The 19488-nt window shown below is 36.5% G+C and overlaps 1 long non-coding RNA gene across 1 annotated transcript in view; it reads right to left on the reverse strand.

Moving 5' to 3' along the window:
- Positions 1 to 264: 264 nt before the first annotated feature.
- The window catches only part of LOC147365994 (uncharacterized), a 42130-nt gene continuing 22906 nt past the window's right edge, over positions 265 to 19488 (reverse strand). Inside the window, exon 2 of the long non-coding RNA XR_015132358.1 lies at positions 265 to 1554. This is a non-coding gene — a long non-coding RNA (uncharacterized LOC147365994). The remainder of the gene's footprint in view (positions 1555 to 19488) is intronic.

Here is a 19488-nt window from a genome sequence, read left to right on the forward strand (position 1 = left end):
TTTTCTTACCACAGTAAGGTAAAAGTTAAAAATGAAAGCATAAAATCAAAAAGTGAACAAATCCAATCCTTTCTGCACTTTTGGTCAATATATACTGACAAGAGAATTGGTTAATCATATATACATTAAAGGAGATTCTTACTTCATACCATAGATCAAAATTTAAATAGGAAGTAGAAGTTATAAAACTTCTTGAATAAAATGTGGGAGAACATCTTCATATTTTCTGAGTAGGAAAATATTTACAAAACAACACACAAACCATTAAGGAGAAATTGATAAAATTTACTTCAGTAAAACTAAGAATTCTTTCCATCTAAAGACACCATAAAATTAATAATATACAATAAAGTGAGAAGATATTTGCAATCTATATAACTAACAAAGGATTAGAATGCAGAACTCTTACAAATCATTATAATCAAAAAAAAGAACCCATTAAAAAATCTTGAGTATTCTTTTCAAACAGGATAAAACTTAAATGGCACATAAACCTATAAAATATGCTTAGTATCGTTAATACTTAAGAATATGTAAAATAAGTCTATAATGAGACATACTTTCGTGCCCACTAGATTTGCCAAAATATTATACACGACAATATCAAACACTGGAAAAAGTGTAGCATGATGACAAACTCTAATTTGATACTCATAAGGTACAAATTAGTACCAACACTTTAGAACAGTGTACATTACTTAATAAACATGAAGATGAACTAACCCTAAAGCAAGCATTTCCACTCCCAATTAGAGACCTAAAGAAACTCTTTCAAACATGAACCAGATGGCATGAGTAAGAATTTTCATAGCAAAACTTTTAATAGCAAAATAACACAGATCAAAACTGAACATTCAACAGCTCATCAATAGTAAAAGGAAGAAATAATCAGAGTCACCTGAAAGGAGTTCATACCACTGCCTGGTGCCCCAGATTTTGTGCCACAGGTCACCTCTACATCACCTCACTCTGGTGGCCAGTGGGGCTTATGCTTGTGGGTCTCATATGACTGTAACCAGGGGGGAAAGAATTCTTAAACAGTTGCCACTCCTGGGGCACGTAGAGGAAACAGAATAAGAGGTTGGTTTTTCTGTGAGGGAGGCCATTAGCTAATCATCATGGTGAGGCCTGGGTTCAGTCCCTGGGTTGGGAGAATCCTCTGGAGAAGGAAATGGCAGCCCACTCCAGTATTCTTGCCTGGAAAATTCCATGGACTAAGGAGCCTGGTAGGCTACAGTCCATGGGGTCTCAAAGAGTCGGACACGACTGAGCGACTTCACTTTCACTTTCATGGAGAGGCCTGAGGGGCTGGTTTACAATTAAACATTCATCTAGTGGCTGACGGTAATCCTTTGTAGAGACCATAGAGGGCAGGAGGCATCTACAAGCTCACCCTTTGCCATCTTCCTGAGCGTCAGTAAGGGGAACTTTGTACGTATCAGGTATCCTGAATTTTCGGTCTGGTGCCGTTTTTTGTTGTTGCTGCCCAGTAAATGCTCCTTGATTGCCTTGCTCTGGTGGCTGAGAAGACTTGGATTTCTGGGTCCCAGAGGACTGCGAAAATCAGAGAGAAAGAGTACTTTGTAAGTTCCTAGGGCTTCCCAGGTGGCTCAGCAATAAAATGTCTACCTGCCAATGTAGGAGACCTGGGTTCAATCCCTGGGTCAGGAAGAACCCCTGGAAAATGAAATTACAACCCACTCCAATATTCTTGCCTGGGAAGTCCAATTGACAGAAGAGCCTAGAGGGCTACAGTCCATGGGGTCACAAAAGAGTTGGCTATGACTTAGTGACTGACAAAGAAAACTAACTCCCAGGGTACTGCACAGACAGCTGACTGGAACATACTGTCCAGTCTTTCTGGGAAGTCTTTTTTGCTTGTCTGGGAGATTCAGCCTGAGGGGCAGGCTAGGGGTTGACAGACAGCTGGTGGGTATGGAGCTGCTCTCAAGGCATGTAAGCTATTGACACCATCTTGGTGATCTCCCTCTGCTACATTTTGGTGTGTTAGAAAGAAAGAAAGATAAAAGGAGTAGGAAGGAAGGAAGGAAAGAAAGAAAAAGCTGTGGTATACTCATGGAGTGATTATTTTTTTTTACTGACTAGTAAACAGAGTGATTTACTAGTCAGTAAAAAAAAAAAAAAAAAAAATTCAACTATAAGAAACAACGTATATGAAACTTTATACCATAATGTTGAGCATAGAAAGCCAGTCAATAAGCAGCATGACTCCATTTATATGAAGGAAAAAAGCTATGCACAAGTAAAGAGTATATATTGGATAATACTTGAATGATATTTAAAGTTAATATCATTAATATTTAAGTAGTACTTTAATAATAATATTAAAATACAGATGGAAAAACTAGAAAGAAAAACATAGAAATGATTTACACAAAGGTTGAGAATATGCATGCTTAGAGGAGGGAGAATATGGGTATCAATTAGGAGAGGGACACATGAGACGTATAAAAAGTGATGATAATATCCTTTTTCTTAAACAGTGTGATGGGACAATGGCTTTTGATTGCATTTGATATATGTCTGGGGCTTCCCCATTGGCTACACACAGACAAACGCATACACATTCAGATACTTTTATCAACTGGGCATTCACTAACTACAATTTTTAAAAGAAAAAAATCATATGTATCTTCTAAAAAATTCTTAGGACCCTATTTCATTGCTCCATGGTTTTATCTCTCATGCGTAAATTGCCTCTGACATGAAGAAATGTCATGGCAGCTTGAGATAACAAAACCTCAGAGACCTTAGCAGTAGAGCATTAGAAACTTCAACACAATCAATAATACTCCAGGTGTCTACACGAGCTATTTATACTTTCTAAAGTAATTCAATCTAGGGAAAGAATGATTCAAGTCTTGATGGCAATATGTAAACTTGGAATATTCATTTTTTGAATCTCTTTTTAAAAATTTGATAAGGGCTGGACTAAATGAGTTGATATAATATAGGATCAGCATAGATCAGCACTTTCAAAGTGCATTTTATTTTTCTGTCTTTTAGGCATCTGTGATAAATATTAGATGATGAAGAACATTAAGTTTACAATTACAGAATAATTTTCAAATGCTCTCAAACTAATAGACTGACACAAGAAACACAACTGGGTCCTAGTAAAAAGACTGGGCTTTATTTGTTCTAATCTCTCAACCAGGCTACTCACCTGTTTAATTTTAACAGGAATCAATGACTTGACTTCTTCATGAATTCTAGAATGTGGAAAATTTATCTGACTTCAAAAGCATGGTGAAAATCAATTTTGAATTTTCCCGTAGATCAGGTAAATATATTACATCGACACTGAAGACACATCTATCTGTCTTTTTTCCTAATTTAACCCAACTGAAAACAAGCAAGTAAATTGAATTCTGAGCTAGGCAGTGAAAGAGAGGCTCCCATGGTATCAAGCATTATTTTCGCTTCTTTCTTCAGGAGCCTTGGGGGAGTGGAAAACCTTCCATGTTAGCAACCTTTCCTGTAACCATTCCTTTCATTACTTATAGGCTTCCCAAATGGCTCAGATGGTAAAGAATCTTCCTACAATGCAGGAGACCTGGGTTCGATTCCTGATTTTGACCCTTGGGTCAGGAAGATCCCCTGGAAAAGGGAATGGCAACCCACTTCAGTATTCTTGCCTGGAATCATTTATCCATGAAGAGCACTTGATATGGAACCCTATTTGCTCTGTGTCTCCAAATACATCAAAGCAACAAAAACTCTTTATTGCTGATAGTAATACCGTCTGTCATGCTCAGCTTTTCTTTTTAACCCCCTGGTTTTGCAGGTAAATCAAAAGTAAATTTCACTTTCAATAGATTGAATTTATGACTAGCCCAGTAGGTATAGCCTGGCTTAACACTGTCACATGTCATTGGGAAAAATGGTTATGGAGAAGCGTTGGGGTTATGTTTCAGGGAAAACTAATTTTGGAGATAGATGTTATAAAGTAAAAGTAAAGTATGTCATAAGAAATAGCCATTGTTATATGAGTTGCTAACTGTATCATCAGCAGCCGTCAGCAATGTTTGGGTAGGAACAATGGAAGATGGAGATGAGGTAGATTTTACACCACACTGTGCATTTACTTAGGGCTTCCCAGGTGGTTCCCTGGTAAAGAATTTCCCTGCCCATGTAGGAGACACAGGAGATGCAGGTTCAATCCCTGGTCCAGGAAGATCCCCTGGAGTAGGGAATGGCAACCCACTCCAGTATTCTGGCCTGGGAAGTCCAATGGACAGAGGAGCCTGGTGGGCTACAGCCCATGGGGCTGCAGAGAGTTGGACATGTATTTACTTAAGTTGAGGGGAAGACCCTGCATCTTTATGATAGTAGCTGAAGAGCTACTCATTGACTAACAATTTAAAATAGTTTTCTTGGAAAATATTCCAAATTCTTTAACACACATTATTAGCCCAATTCTTAAGTTCAAACTAAACTTAGACATTTTAGATTATGCTAATTTTGGTCTGCTTTCTAAGAATATTAAACGTTTTTTTTTGTTTGTTTTAGAAGTTCTTCTGTGAGCAAAGTAATGATGAAAGCATGACTATTTAAAAAAATATATATTACATGATTTTTAGATGGAAATCCAAATGCAATGAATTAAGGAAAAACCTTTGTAATAATGAATAATCTAATAATGTCTTTCTACTGCTGCTGCTAAGTCGCTTCAGTCGTGTCCGACTCTGTGCGACCCCATAGACGGCAGCCCACCAGGCTTTGCCGTCCCTGGGATTCTCCAGGCAAGAACACTGGAGTGGGTTGCCATTGCCCTCTCCATTGTGTGAAAGTGAAAAGTGAAAGTGAAGTCACTCAGTTGCGTCCGGCTTGTAGCGACCCCATGGACTGCAGCCCACCAGGCTCCTCCATCCATGGGATTTTCTAGGCAAGAGTACTGGAGTGGCTTGCTATTGCCTTCTCCGAATGTCTTTCTAATAATGTCTTTTTAAAAATGAAAGCACTATCTTACCTCCAATAAGAATGTGCCGAATTGCTTACAGTATTGATGTTCTGAGAAGTTTCCAAAGCTGGATTAACTTTGTCCCATATTAAAAGGTATATTTGATTTGTTATATTTGCTAAATGATTTTCACAGGTTTAACTAAAATATGGATTAGTGATGTATGTATTTACCACTGGAGAGAGGGACATTAACGCCAAGACTTTCCCCCGTTCTATTTTAGTTTGATGATCTTCTGCAATTGGATTTAGATTTTGACTGAACGTATTTTGTGAAGCACTCTAAGGCTTGAGTCCATGCATGCATGCTCAGCTGTGTCACACTCTTTGTGACCCCATTGGTTGTAGCCTGCCAGGCTCCTCTGTCCATGAAATTTTCCAGGCAAGAATACTAGAGTGAGCTGCAGTTTCCTCCTCCAGGCAATGTTTCTGACCCAGGGATTGAAACTGCGTCTCTTGCATCTCCTCCATTGGCAAGCAGATTCTTTACCACTGTGCAACCTGGGAAGCTTCCTAAGACTTGAGACCACTAGGTAAAAGTTAAACAATGATTTCTAAACATGATTAACTGACAAGCTAGTAAACCAAAAAGCAAACCAAACACTGCAGCATATTTTGCCATACTAGTTTATGATTCTAAAAGAACAAAAACAGAAAAAAACAAAAAAACATTTTATCATTTTGATTATATCATGAATAGGACCCACAATCATTTGAAGATTCCTGTTTGGGAGTAGTTATGGTTCAGCTCATGAGCATGTGAGGATGATTGCATATCTTAGGCTTATTTGTTTTGCTGGAACTATGTCAGCTTGATAATTGTTCTATACAATTCATCACTTTTTTAATGTCAGGTAATGACTTGGATAATCATTTAATTCTTCAAGTTTCCTCTGCAAGATATTTTTCCATGGTAACAGAAGAAGTACATTGGTTTTGTTTACTTTGTAGAACATGATACTTGGTGTTCATCATGTAAAGAAAAAGAAGACAATTTAATCAAGAAACACCTATATTTCAAAGCTTTTAGAACTGTATGTTATGTTTATGTAAGAGGGTGTATGAAATAGGACTTCCCTGGTGGCTCAGACAGTAAAGAATCCATCTGGAATGTGGGAGACCTGGGTTCGATCTCTAGGTTGGGAAGATCCCCTGGAGAAGGGCATGGAAACCTAGTCCAGTATTCTTGCCTGGAGAATCCCATGGACAGAGGAGTCTGGAAGGCTACAGTCCACGGGGTCCCAGAGTTGGACACAACTGAGTGACTAAATGCAGCACAGCACTGTATGAAATCAAGTTCATTAAATAGGCAAGCTTCCAAATATAATGTATGACTAGTATATCCTTCTTTCACCAATATGTCTAACATGAAATTATTCCTAAATAAATTAGGGTATAAATAATAAAGCTTAAATGAGGAGATAAATTACATGACTCAGAGTGCTGTGATGTTTCTTATATCTTAGCTTGCTATACTAAATTTTCAGGAAAAGAAATCTTTTTTAAACCTTTATCAAACCAATGCAGACTCTCCTAACTTTCTAAATTCCAAATGTAAGGCTGTTCCTAGCAACAAAACTTTCCTCATTTGACCCACATACTGCATGTTTCTCTACTAAGAACCATTTTAAAATGTGCTTTTTATTTTTTTTATGATGAAACTATACTTGAACAGCTCCAAACTGTACATCCTCTATGAAGCCTCTCCTCTCAACGAGTTTCTTATTTCTGTGTGGAATTTTATATCTTGCAGTGTCCTATAAATAAAAATTAAATTCCACCCTTTAAAAAGTGCCTTGTTCTTCAGAGTGCTTTTGATGCACTAAAGATAATAAGGTAAAGCAAAAACTTTGATGAAGATTCTTTTTCCTAGAAGATGCTTTTTAGATTGAGTCCAACATTTTGAAACAAGATAAAAGCATTAAACAATGGGAAAAATGTTGAAATTAGTTTTGCTATTTAACTACTGTTTAATTTTGCTATTGAACTAATGCTGACTACAGCTTTGAAGGTACCATTTTATTAGATCATCTCTTTCATTTTAATAACTGGTGATTATATATTTCAGCAGGTACTCTAATAATTTTTGTTTCTTATAGACATAGAATGTTGGCACAAATATGGTTGCTATCCAGATTATCAACTCACAACGCCTGGAATGCCCTTTTGTCCTTTTGCCACATCAAGATGTATGTTAATATATGCATGTTATGTAAATGATTGCCATTAGAGGAAGTCAGTAAGTAGTTTTGTGTTCAGATCTTTAAAAAATATTCTGCTCCTAGCATAGCTCAATGACAGGTAACATCTTGGTCCTCCCAGGAGACTGGCAAATTTTCATATAAACTGATAGCATATCTTCCCTTCTTATGCCCCTTCTTTCCTCAGAAACATTTTACATTGAAAGACAAATTATATAGATATAATGCTGTATTAGTCACAGCTTTATTCCTATATAATTTAAAATTATATAGGGATAACAAATTCTTATCACAAAGACTTGTAAGCCTTCATCAAATTCATTGTTGAAATTTGTAATTTTCTCAAAGTATGGAGACTAACATGCATATATGGTTTGTAAAACAACAAATAGAACTATCTGCTTTCAAATGTATTTAGGTTTCATTTCTTCACATGTCTAGTACACATATTTTTTAAAACCATATCAGTCTGAAAAACATAAGACATATCACTCGATTTAAATGAGGGTTTTGTTCTGTTAACACTTCACTGTGTGTTGTTAACAATGTTCTCTAGCTTCCCCAGGCCATAGTGTTTTCATCTGTAAAATGAGAAACCCATGCTCAACAGTTTCTAAAATCTCTTCTGGCTGAAATAATCGTCTAATTCTAAATTTTGGTTCTCTGTAATGTTCAACTGGACTAAGGACTAGAAGTTTTGTTTAATGCATAATGATAATATCATTGTTTCATATTCCAGCATGAAATTTGACATCAAGAAACAGTTAAGTGATTTCTAGTAGTTGACATTTTGAAAGGACAAATGTAAATTACTAACTAAAAAAAGAGCAGACTTGATTGTGAAGATGACTGACTCACAGCATATATTTAAGGAAGTTTGAACTAAAGTTTCTGTTGTTTTGCAAACAACTTGAACGGATAATTTTCATGCCTTCAGGCCCTCAAGTTCAGCAGAGGGATTCTAGGCCTGCCTTACCCAGTATAGCCCAGACTGGAAAATAAGCTCTGGGTTTCCACCCAGTTATAACAAGAGAGGTTTCCCAGGTGGCTCAGTGGTAAGAATCAGCCTGCCCCTGCAGGAGATGTGAGTTTGATCGCTGGGCAGGGAAAATCTTCTGAAGAAGGAAACAGCAACCCACTCCCATATTCTTGCTAGGGAAATCCCATGGACAGAGGAGCCTGCCAGGCTATAGTCCATGCGGTTGCAGAGCAATTGGATACAGCTTAGCAACTAAACAACAATAAGAGAATCTCCATTTTATTTGTTCTTCAAAACAGCATTTTGCATTTGGTTTTATGTAAAAAGTGCTATTGGAAAACACTCTGATGCTGGAAAATATTGAGGGCAGGAGGAGAAGGGGGCTACAGAGGATGAGATGCTGACTCAATGCACATGAGTTTGCACAAACTCCAGAGATAGTAAAGGACAGGGAAGCCTGGTATGCTGCAGCCCATGGGGTTGCAAAAAGTTGGACACAGCTTAGCAACTGAACAACAAAAAGTGCTAGGGATCCTAAGTAAAAAATGAGTTGATATTTAGAAATTCTTGCAGTAGCCAATATTCCAGTCAGGTGAGTGAGAAAGTTTTTACAGTGAGTGTGTTGTTTCACACATTGGTGACCACTCTTGTTGGCATTCTTTGGACAAGTTTTATTACCTTTTGTATGCTCAGTTGCTCAGTTGTGTCTGACTTTTTTGCAATCCTATGGACTGCAACCCACCAGACTCCTCTGTCCATAGGATTTTCCAGGCAAGAATACTGGAGTGGGTTGCCATTTCCTCCTCTAGGGCATCTTCCTGACCCAGAGATCAACCTGTGTCTCCTGCATTGGCAGGCAGATTCTTTACCACTGTGCCACCTGGAAAGCCCTTTCATTTTATTCACCTTTTAACCATGACTTTATTTAAGATGTCCAGGATGTTTATTCAACTGTGCAGCATACATAGCTCTAGGAAGGAAATTGCACCAATTTAGTTAGGAAATCAATATCCCAAAAGCTTTCAGTAAGCTTGGATTACATCTATTAGGGTAGAGTTTAATGAAGCCACATGCCATATTTAAAATTTTGTTTTTCAAATTAAAAACAAAAGATTGAAACATAGATTAATAAGAGAACTTAATAGTACCAATGGGCTTTCCAGATGGTTCAGTAGTAAAGAATCCACCTGCTAATGCAGGAGATGATAGAGATTCCAGTTCGATCCCTGGGTCAGGAAGATCCCCTGAAGGAGGAAATGGCAACCCCACTCCAGTATTCTTGTCTAGAAAATCACATGGACATAGGAGCCTGCCATGCTACAATTCATGGGGTCAGAAAGAGTTGGACATGACCTAGCAGCTAAACAGTACACTACTAGTAGGCTATGAAAGAGACAATAGCAGTACTACTGAAGCAAACTAAAGCAGTGTTCTTGCCTGGAGAATCCCAGGAACGGGGGAGCCTGGTGGGCTGCCTTCTATGGGGTTGCACAGAATCGGACATGACTGAAGTGACTTAGCAGCAGCAAAGCAAACTCCAGGGCTGATCTTAGCCATAGAGCTGCTAACACTTGAGCTCTGAGGGGAAAAGATAAACACTACCTGAAAGTCTTTTGGTTGTCCATCAAGAAGACCTGAGCAGGCAGAACTCTTTTTCTGGATTGATTCCATCCATGCTTTTTCCCTGAAGTCAGCAAGTCTCTTGCCAGTAAGGGGATTCCTTTTAAAGTTTTGTTGTTTTTCATTTGTTTGTTTGTTTTGCTTTAATTAGTCAATGCCTCTAGCCAGTCAGCACTTCATGAGTTTAATATCAAAGGGGTTGAAATCCTCTTCTTGCCCCAAACACAGTTCTCTGATTCAGCCTCTAGGTCAGGGGGCCACAAGGACCTTTAAGATTCATTACACACAATGCTCTATGGAAAAGATTATCAACATTATGGGAGAGAACCCTGATAGAGCATCATGACAAATCTGAAATGATGACACCATTGACAGTGTTGTTGTTTTAGAAAAAGCCACGAATGTCATTAATCCAAAACAATAAGTTCTTGCTGAAGAAAACTGTGTCCAGATGTGCACAACTCTACTGGATTTAGGACACAGCCCATCAAGGAAATCATGAACGAGATTGTGAATATGTAAGTATATATATATATATGTATATACATATATGGAGGCTGAAGGGTTTCAAGATATGAATGTGGGAGAAATTCAAGAGCTGGTAGACATCACATCACAGGAATTTACATAAGATATGTTGGTGAAGATGAGTGCTTCCAAACCAATGCCAGATGAGGAGGAAAAAGACAGAGAAAACAGGGCCAGAACGAAAAAAAAAACCCTGACTCTAGAAAATTAATTTCTTTTATGATATAGATCTTTCTGTGAAATGAGCACTGAAACTAAAGCAAATAGTGGAAGGAGAAACATTTTTCTTGTTTCATGTAGAAACATTTTTAGAGAAATGAAAAAGCAAAAAGTTCAGGCAGAAATTATAATGTATTTATTTAAAGTTATACCAAGTGTGCCTACTCTCCTATCTCCCCATTTAACTCTTCCACCTCGTCTACCCATGAAACAGCAAGATCAGGTCTTCCTCATCCTCCTCATTCACAGCATTCTCAAGATGAAATCTATGAGGATGAAGACCTTTAGGATGGCCCACCTCTATTTAATGATAATAATCATGTCCTACAGTTAATAAACTTATCTGTTGTGTATGTGTGTGAGTTTTCCTATGAAAATCTAATAACTGTACGTCAAGAACTGTATGAGACATTACTGTGTCATCGTCATTGTCTAAGTATTCATCCTGTAGAAGATCTTGTGCAAATATTTATATTGAAGTGGATAGCTTATTCTTATAGGCATAAGGTTAGTGCCATTTCACATAAATGAATAATGCTTTAGCTTTCTTACTGTTTATAACTTTTCTTTCAAAGAATTAAATTATTATAGAGTATACCTCTCTCTTGTAATTGAAGGGAATATCAGCCTATTATCACAGGTGCTTTTTAAAATGTAGCAATGTTTTCAAAATTACATTATGGATAAGATTCTATGCTATAGAGTTTTATTCATAGAAAAACCAACACAACATTGTAAAGCAAATATCCACCAATTAAAAATAAATGAAAAATAATTCTATACCACAAGAAGTTTGCAACAATTCAATTTACTAGTGTATAGGCTAGTTTACTGTGAATCATTATACCTGTAAATACATGTGAGGCTATTTTTCACAGTACCCTATGTCTAGTATTAGTAATTATATATAAAGTGTAGAGTGTTTTGTATCATATAAGACAATATTGATGTAAGTACTGACAGATAATTCATCTTGTAAACAGATTACACAAAGGGTATAGACACAGTGTGTGCATGCTTAGCCCCTTCAGTCATGTTCAACTCTGTACACAGTGCTGTTATTGCGTATTCTCTTCCTTATGTTTTTTTAATTTTTTTTATTTACCTTGTATTCTTTATCCAATTCATTAAATTGTAAGAATTGTAAGCTTATGGCTATAAGCTGTTTGCCAACATCCATTGTGTCATCAAAAAAGCAAGAGAGTTCTAGAAAATCCTCTACTTCTGCTTTATTGACTATGCCAAAGCCTTTGACTGTGTGGATCACAACAAACTGGAAAATTCTTCAGGAGATGGGAATACCAGACCACCTGACCTGTATCCTGAGAAATCTCTATGCAGGCCAAGAAGCAACAGTTAGAACTGAACATGGAACAACAGACTGGTTCCAAATCAGGAAAGGGGTACATCAAGGCTGTATATTATCACCCTGCTTATTTAACTTCTATGCAGAGTACATCTTGTGAACTACCAGGCTGGATGAAGCACAAGCTGGAACTGAGATTTCTGTGAGAAATATCAATAACCTCATATATGCAGATGACACCACCCTTGTGACAGAAAATGAACAAGAACTAAAGAGCCTCTTGATGAAGTGAAAGAGAAGAGTGAAAAAGTTGGCTTAAAGCTCAACATTCAGAAAATGAAGATCTTGGCATCTGGTCCCATCACTTCATGGCAAATAGATGGGGAAACAAGGGAAACAGTGACAGACTTTATTTTGGGGGGCTCCAAAGTCACTGTGGATGGTGACTGCAGCCATGAAATGAAAAGACACTTGCTTGTTGGAAGAAAAGTTATGACCAACCTAGACAACATATTAAAAAACAGAGACATTACTTTGCCATCAAAGGTCCATCTAGTCAAAGCTATGATTTTTCCAGTAGTCATGTATGGATATGAGAGTTGGACTATAAAGAAAGCTGAGCATGGAAGAATTGATCCTTTTGAACTGTGGTGTGGAGAAAACTCCTGAGAGTCCTTTGGACTGCAAGGATATCAAACCAGTCCATCCTAAAGGAAATCAGTCCTGAATATTCATTGGAAGGACTGATGCTGAAGCTGAAACTCCAATACTTTGGCTACCTGAGGCAAAGAACTGACTCATTTGAGAAGACCCTGATGCTGGGAAAGATTGAAGGTGGGAGAAGCAGGGGACAGCAGAGGATGAGATGGTGGGATGGCATCACCGACTCCATGGACATGAGTCTGAGTAAGCTCCAGGGATTGGTGATGCACAGGGAAGCCTGGCATGCTGCAGTCCATGGGGTTGCAAAGGGACGGACATGAGTGAGTGACTGAACTGAATTGAACTGGTAAGCAGTTAAGTTTTTAGAGAGTCAAAATTTATACATAGATTTTTTACAGCATGAAGGTCAGTGCCATAACCATGTGTTATTTAAGGGTCAACTATAAATTGAAGTAAAAAGAAAAAGAAAAAAAAAAGCAATTTTCATTGAAAATATACTCTAAAAATTAAAAGTGAATTGTGATGGTTTATACTATAGACAGGATCTTTTCTATCAATAGACATGTAGTATCTAAGCATGGTGATGGGAAAAATTGGATCAGATCATACCTAGAAGATACTATTTCTTTTCAGCAACAAGATTTTAAGCAAAATACTGATATAAACAGGACTCTTTACACAGCCAGGCTAGTGAAGGGATCAGACACTAAGCCATAATAGAATTTGGGGTGTTTATTCTATCCCAGGGCATAGATTGTAGCTGTCTTTAAATATTCTCAGAGTTGACATAAAGACAGAAATTAAAATCATTCTATATAACTTAGAAGGAGCTGGACTTTACCCAAGCAAATTAAAATATCATGCAAGGTGAAAAAAAAAAAAAAAAAACTGGCCTGTATAAAGAAGTTATTTTTAACATTCAGAATTTAATGAAGATTGGACAAGTTTTCAGAAATATTGGGCTCCCCCATCTTGAAAATAGGTGAATTTAGAAAGTTATTGTACATAATATTTAAAGCAATTTATTTTTTTGTTCTGAATTTTATGATACTATAATGAGAATATTTTATTGCATTTAAATGTTTATGTATTTTTGCCTATCATCTCAATGAATTAGGGAACTTCTCCCTTATATATTGAGCAAAATGACATCAAAATTTTATCATTCAATGAAATTATGCATACTTTTTCAGCAAATATGCATTGCCATTAAGAAATATTTGGGGAAATGATCACTGTTTTGTTTGACACTAAAGAATACTGCCTTTTGAAGCCAGGAATAAGCAAAATTCTCATCACAAAAATGTCCAAATATTATCATTGCCATAAAAGAAGAACTGATGAAAATGGTATAATCCTATATCCTCATTCTTGAAAGCTACAGCTTATTTGCATCAAGTAGAGATAATGTTGTAAAGGAAAGAGAAAAATAACCCAGCAATTTCTCTTGAGCACAGTAAGTCCTTCTTAGCATTGTAACTAAGACTAGTAGAATCATATCTCCCAAATGCTATGGACCAAAAGGTCCATATGAATAAAATTGTTCAGAACATGCACACTCTTGACATTAACCCTTGATTAGATTCTGTGCTAAGATGAAATTGAACAAGGAATATATACATATTAAAGGTACAACATTCCTTATAAAATTCCTACTCTACACACCCAAAGAAGTATTTCTGTGTGAAATATGTTTTTTTTAATTTTCATGAGGCATGATGATGGGTGGTAGGCAGATAAGTACTCCTCTCCTTACCCTAGGAAAGACGTCCTTATAGCAATTCCTAGAACCTGGAAATATGCATGTAACCTGGTAAGGGGGGATTAAGATCTCAGATGGAATTAAGTTTATCAATCTGATAACCTTCAAGAGATTGTTGTTGTTCAGTCATTCAGTCCTGTCCAACTCTTGGACTGCAGCATGCCACACTTCTTTATCCTTCACTATATCCCAGAGTTTGCTCAAACTCATGTCCATTGAGTTGATGATGCCATCCAACTCATCCTCTGTTGCCCACTTTTCCTGCATTCAATCTTTCCCAGCATCAGGGTCTTTTCCAATGAGTTGGCTCTTGGCATCGGGTGGCCAAAGTATTGGAGCTTCAGCTCAAAGAGATTATCCTTGATTATTTGAGTGGATTCAAATGTCATTACAAGTGAAAAAGAGAAGCAGAAGAGTCAGGGCCAGGATGCAATTTGATAAATACCCCACTGGCCACTGTGGCTTTGAAGGAAGAAAGCCAGGAGCCAAGAAATGTGGGACTCTTTAGAAGATGGAAAACACAAGCAGTGGATCCTTCTTTAGAGCCTCCAGAAAGGAATGTAGACCTGCTGACACTGATTTTAGCCCAGTGAGATATGTGTCAGACTTCTGACCTCTAGCACTGTCAGTTAATAAATTCATGTAGTTTTGAGTCCTAAGTTTGTGACAATTTGTTAAAAGAGCTATAGAAATGAATGCAGTGGCTAATAATAGCAGAGTGACTTTGGTTTGTTTTTCCCCACTTAAATTTCTTTTCTCAGAGACTCTAAGTCTTCTGCAGTAGCCTTTTAACCAGTAATTCACTTGATATCATGAAAAAAAGAGAATGCTTTACAGTATGGATTGTCTACTAAACAACCTAATCAAAATATTATTAAACAATTACACTGTGGTAGGCTGTTTAGTGAAGTGTTTTTAGTGTGGTTTGAACACTAATATCAACAGTGTTAAGCAGCTTTTTGCTCTCTGTATCAAAGAACTTGTAATAATGTGAGTCAATGAAGAGCCAAATAAATCTTGAAGCACCTTTGACAGACAATATGCTTGTGCCAGTCTAAATCTTGTCAGGTATTGTTACTGTGCATGAAAATGGGGGGAAAGAAAAACAACAAAAACATAAGACTCTCAAGAGCTTCCATGCCCTGTATATCATGTTAAACTCCCTGATAACTAGGTACTTTCCACACTTCTCTCATCAGATGAAAGGTCTATTGGCTTGATCTGAATTTGAGTCTGAGTATAAATGTAAAAGAACACAATCTAAAGTTAAGCCAAGTACTCTAGAACTACTCTTTATATCACTGCCTAATTTAGAAGCAGTGGTACCCTTAGTGGATTGAAAAAAATTTTTTTTTGAATTGAGAAAATAAAGTATAGTATGATGGATGACGTCTAGTCAAGGCTATGGTTTTTCCTGTGGTTACGTATGGACGTGAGAGTTGGACTGTGAAGAAGGCTGAGCGCCGAAGAATTGATGCTTTTGAACTGTGGTGTTGGAGAAGACTCTTGAGAGTCCCTTGGACTGCAAGGAGATCCAACCAGTCCATTCTGAAGGAGATCAGCCCTGGGTGTTCTTTGGAAGGAATGATGCTAAAGCTGAAACTCCAGTACTTTGGCCACCTCATGCAAAGAGTTGACTCATTGGAAAAGACTCTGATGCTGGGAGGGATTGGGGGCAAGAGGAGAAGGGGACGACAGAGGATGAGATGGCTGGATGGCATCACTGACTCGATGGACGTGAGTCTGAGTGAACTCCGGGAGTTGGTGATGGACAGGGAGGCCTGGTGTGCTGCGATTCATAGGGTCGCAAAGAGTCGGACACGACTGAGCGACTGATCTGATCTGATGATTGATGAGTAAGTCTAAATAAAACTAATACAGATAAACTTGAAGATACACTAACAGTGTGCTTTGGCTGGTTTTCCATATGACCAATTATGTCTCTTCTTTGTTTTGTACTTTTTCATGTTTTAAAAGTCCCAAGTCAGAAAGCCTTACTATTCCATTCTCTTCACTGAAAAGATCAAATGTAAATTTAAAAATAACCACAATACTAAGAAAATCCCATGGACAGAGGAGACTGGCAGGCTACAGTCCACGGGTTGCAAAAGAGTCAGACACAACTTAGCAGCTAAACAAAAACACAATAGTAAACACTTGATAGTTACAGAGAAATGTAATTAGGGATTGAACTTAAAATTCATGCAAATGGCTTCAAAATTATGAACTTAAAACTCTCTCTAGTCTAGTTCTCTGGTTTTTCTGGTAGTTCTTTTTATGAACAAGAAACTGTGTTAGTGTTGTTACCCTAAAAACAAAAACCTAAAAATCTTTTCTGAATGAAAGAGACTTTTCTTTCTCATCATTGTTCTAAGAGAAGTGACACCTTAAGGATATGATACTTTAGGAGTATATTGGAGCACATATTGGATTATAGAACTTGAAGACTGAAATTTGTCCCATCCAAGACATGGAGAACCTTCTGGAGTGGCATAGACTAGTGATGTTCTTTTCTGCTATGGCTCATTGCCTGACTACAGCCCCTTGGAAGAAATCCTTGTAAATTCTTTGCATTTTCTGCATTCACTGGTGCTCCAGCAGAACAGTGCCTGCCACTCCCACTCCCTGCAATTTACCTGCTATGTAAGAGTAACAGGAAATTACTGCTTGGCGGTCTGTCAGTTCTCTCTGTTTGGCCCTCTTGATCCCTCTCTTCTGAGATGTTTGAGCCCACTCAGCTGCTCTCCATGCAGCCATCTCCACCTATCATTGTCTTTGTTTCTACTTTCCATCGCCTGTCATCCTAAATGCAGAGGTATTTTGACAAGTGGGATGAATTCCGATTAGTTGTGATTATCGAGAAGTGGACAAGAAAAGTTGAGGGCAGTGGATGACACTCTATTTCACATTTTCCTCTCATCTAATTCATAACTATCAAGAAGATCTTAGAGTGTTATCCACTCAGCATTCTCCAAATTGAGTCATTTTCCTTAATAGTATCAGTTCTGCTGACGTTTCTCTAAGTCCAGATGATTATTGAAGAACCAGGCTTCAATTGTTAATGAATAAAGAGCTTTTTGTTTTGAGACTAGTGGAGAAAATTTTTGTTTATTTTTCAAATCAGATGGCAAAATTTTCCTATAATCCTCCATATTTGTCAGGCTCAACTTTGCTTTTTAAGTAAATGTTAAACTATGAATCCAATGATAATTTAACAGTGTCTAAGCTTCTGTTAGCAATGGGAATGCTATTAGAAGAATCAGATTATTCACTTATACCTTTGATGTTTCACAGAAACAAAGAAAACAGCTTATTACTAAATGTGAGGATCCAAGATATTAATATGCACACTAGTAGATATAATCTTTCTAGAAGAAAATCAAATGAAACCAGCAAATTAACTTTTAAATAAATAATAAATATATATGTATCACTACATCTTACCAGATGGTGAGACCTGATATATTTTGTGGAGGTTTGAAAATATTTACTATTGCTCTAAGTGATTCAATATTTACAAGTTCCTAAAATATATAATTTAAAACATAATTAAAGAATGCCAAAAGCCAAATGTTTATTTTATTGTATATATTAACTAAATACAATTAGGACTTGATGTCTTTTAACTTCTCTTTCTTCCCAGAATTTGGAACTCCATGAAATCACACACAAAAAAGAGCTTCTTTATTCCCAAATATTTTATTGAAAGTCTTCCATATAAACGTATAATTTCCTAAAGTTGTTTATAAATTTCTTATGCATTTGCTCCCTTGAAGTTCCAGTGTTCTTTTTAACTTACTTTTTTTTTTCAGTTGTGCACACACCAATTCCATGTTATGTTAATAAAAATGATGTTTTGGTGATGGTAGAAATAAAAGATAGTATAATTTTCTAATTATCCTAAAAGACTTTACTGGGCAAAGATAAATTTAGCTAAAATAAATGTTCTTTTCTTTTTCTTATAGGTTAGTTGGGCCTGAGGTCAGCTCCACAAACTCTGAGAATCTGTTTTTCAAATGAGTCTTCTCATTCTCAAAACACACACAGCATAGTTCATTCTTAAAAATCATAAGCCCACAGTTACTAGTTGCTGTTTTAATTTGTTAGGTTCCAAATGTATTCTGTGCTGAAACTTTTAAAATAAGCCTTAGTTCTTTACAAATGCCAGTAGCAATGACTATAGACTACAAAGGAGATGAAGGTAAACTTCTATTAAAGTTTGGAAATTTGCATCTGTTCATTATATATTGAAAATTTATTCTCAAGAAGAGATACTATTGAAACCACATGCTTTATAGATTAGTGCAGGTCTCCAAGGACAAACACTAACTGTAATATTTTAGAAGGAATAGAAATCTTATTTTGTTTTCCTTGTTTGAGTTTAAGAAACTTTTATTTTAGAAGATAAAAAAATGAATGTGTTCAATTACTGCCATGATGAATTTGAGTGCCGATATTTACTAGTTTCTATATTGCTTTTGTAAATCTGTGAACTTTGTGGTTTAGATAACCAAAACCAAAATTTAAAAATATATATGTATATTTGTACTTTTAATAAAGTACCTAAGGTGTTATGAATATATGCTACATGGGTTGTGTTTTTATACAAGGAAAAATATGATATCCAAAAAATTACTCAGAACCAGACCTAAAGTCTGGCAAAATCTCCTACATACTTGGAATGCAACAATTTTTTTTAAATTATGATCTTTAAACTTTTTTAATGTAAATTCCCTCATAATATTTAATTTTTTAATGTTTTCACAAAACTCTGAGCCTACAATAAACAAGGAGAAATTCCTTAACATTTTGCCATATTGATCTTATAGTAAGAATAATTGTATTAATCCTTGTGGGTGTATTTATTTACTTTAATTAAAATTAGCAGCATAAGTCCAAAGATGTTTTCCCAAAGAAAATGTGCAAGGGCACAGAATATATTTTTTAAAAGGTATTTGATGAGTGTTAAATGTGTTCAGATCTTCTCTTACATATCCATTTTCTAGATTAAAAAATGTGGAAATATCTAGTGACATGGAAATTTCTGTGATATATATATGGAGTTTCCTTATGCAGGAAGAATCAATTACTTGAAATAATTGAAATGACAGGTCTTTTATGTTGATGCTGAAAGAGGAAGGTGCTATTCTTTATGTTGAATATGAGCTTTTAAAGCATCAAACAGCTGAAAAGGAATAGAAAGAAATGTTTTGAAATTATAAACTCA

The sequence above is a fragment of the Bos grunniens genome, chromosome 9 (assembly GCF_055505025.1).
Source record: "Bos grunniens cultivar Pamir isolate PY7600 chromosome 9, Bosgru_T2T1.0, whole genome shotgun sequence".
NCBI lineage: Eukaryota > Metazoa > Chordata > Mammalia > Artiodactyla > Bovidae > Bos > Bos grunniens.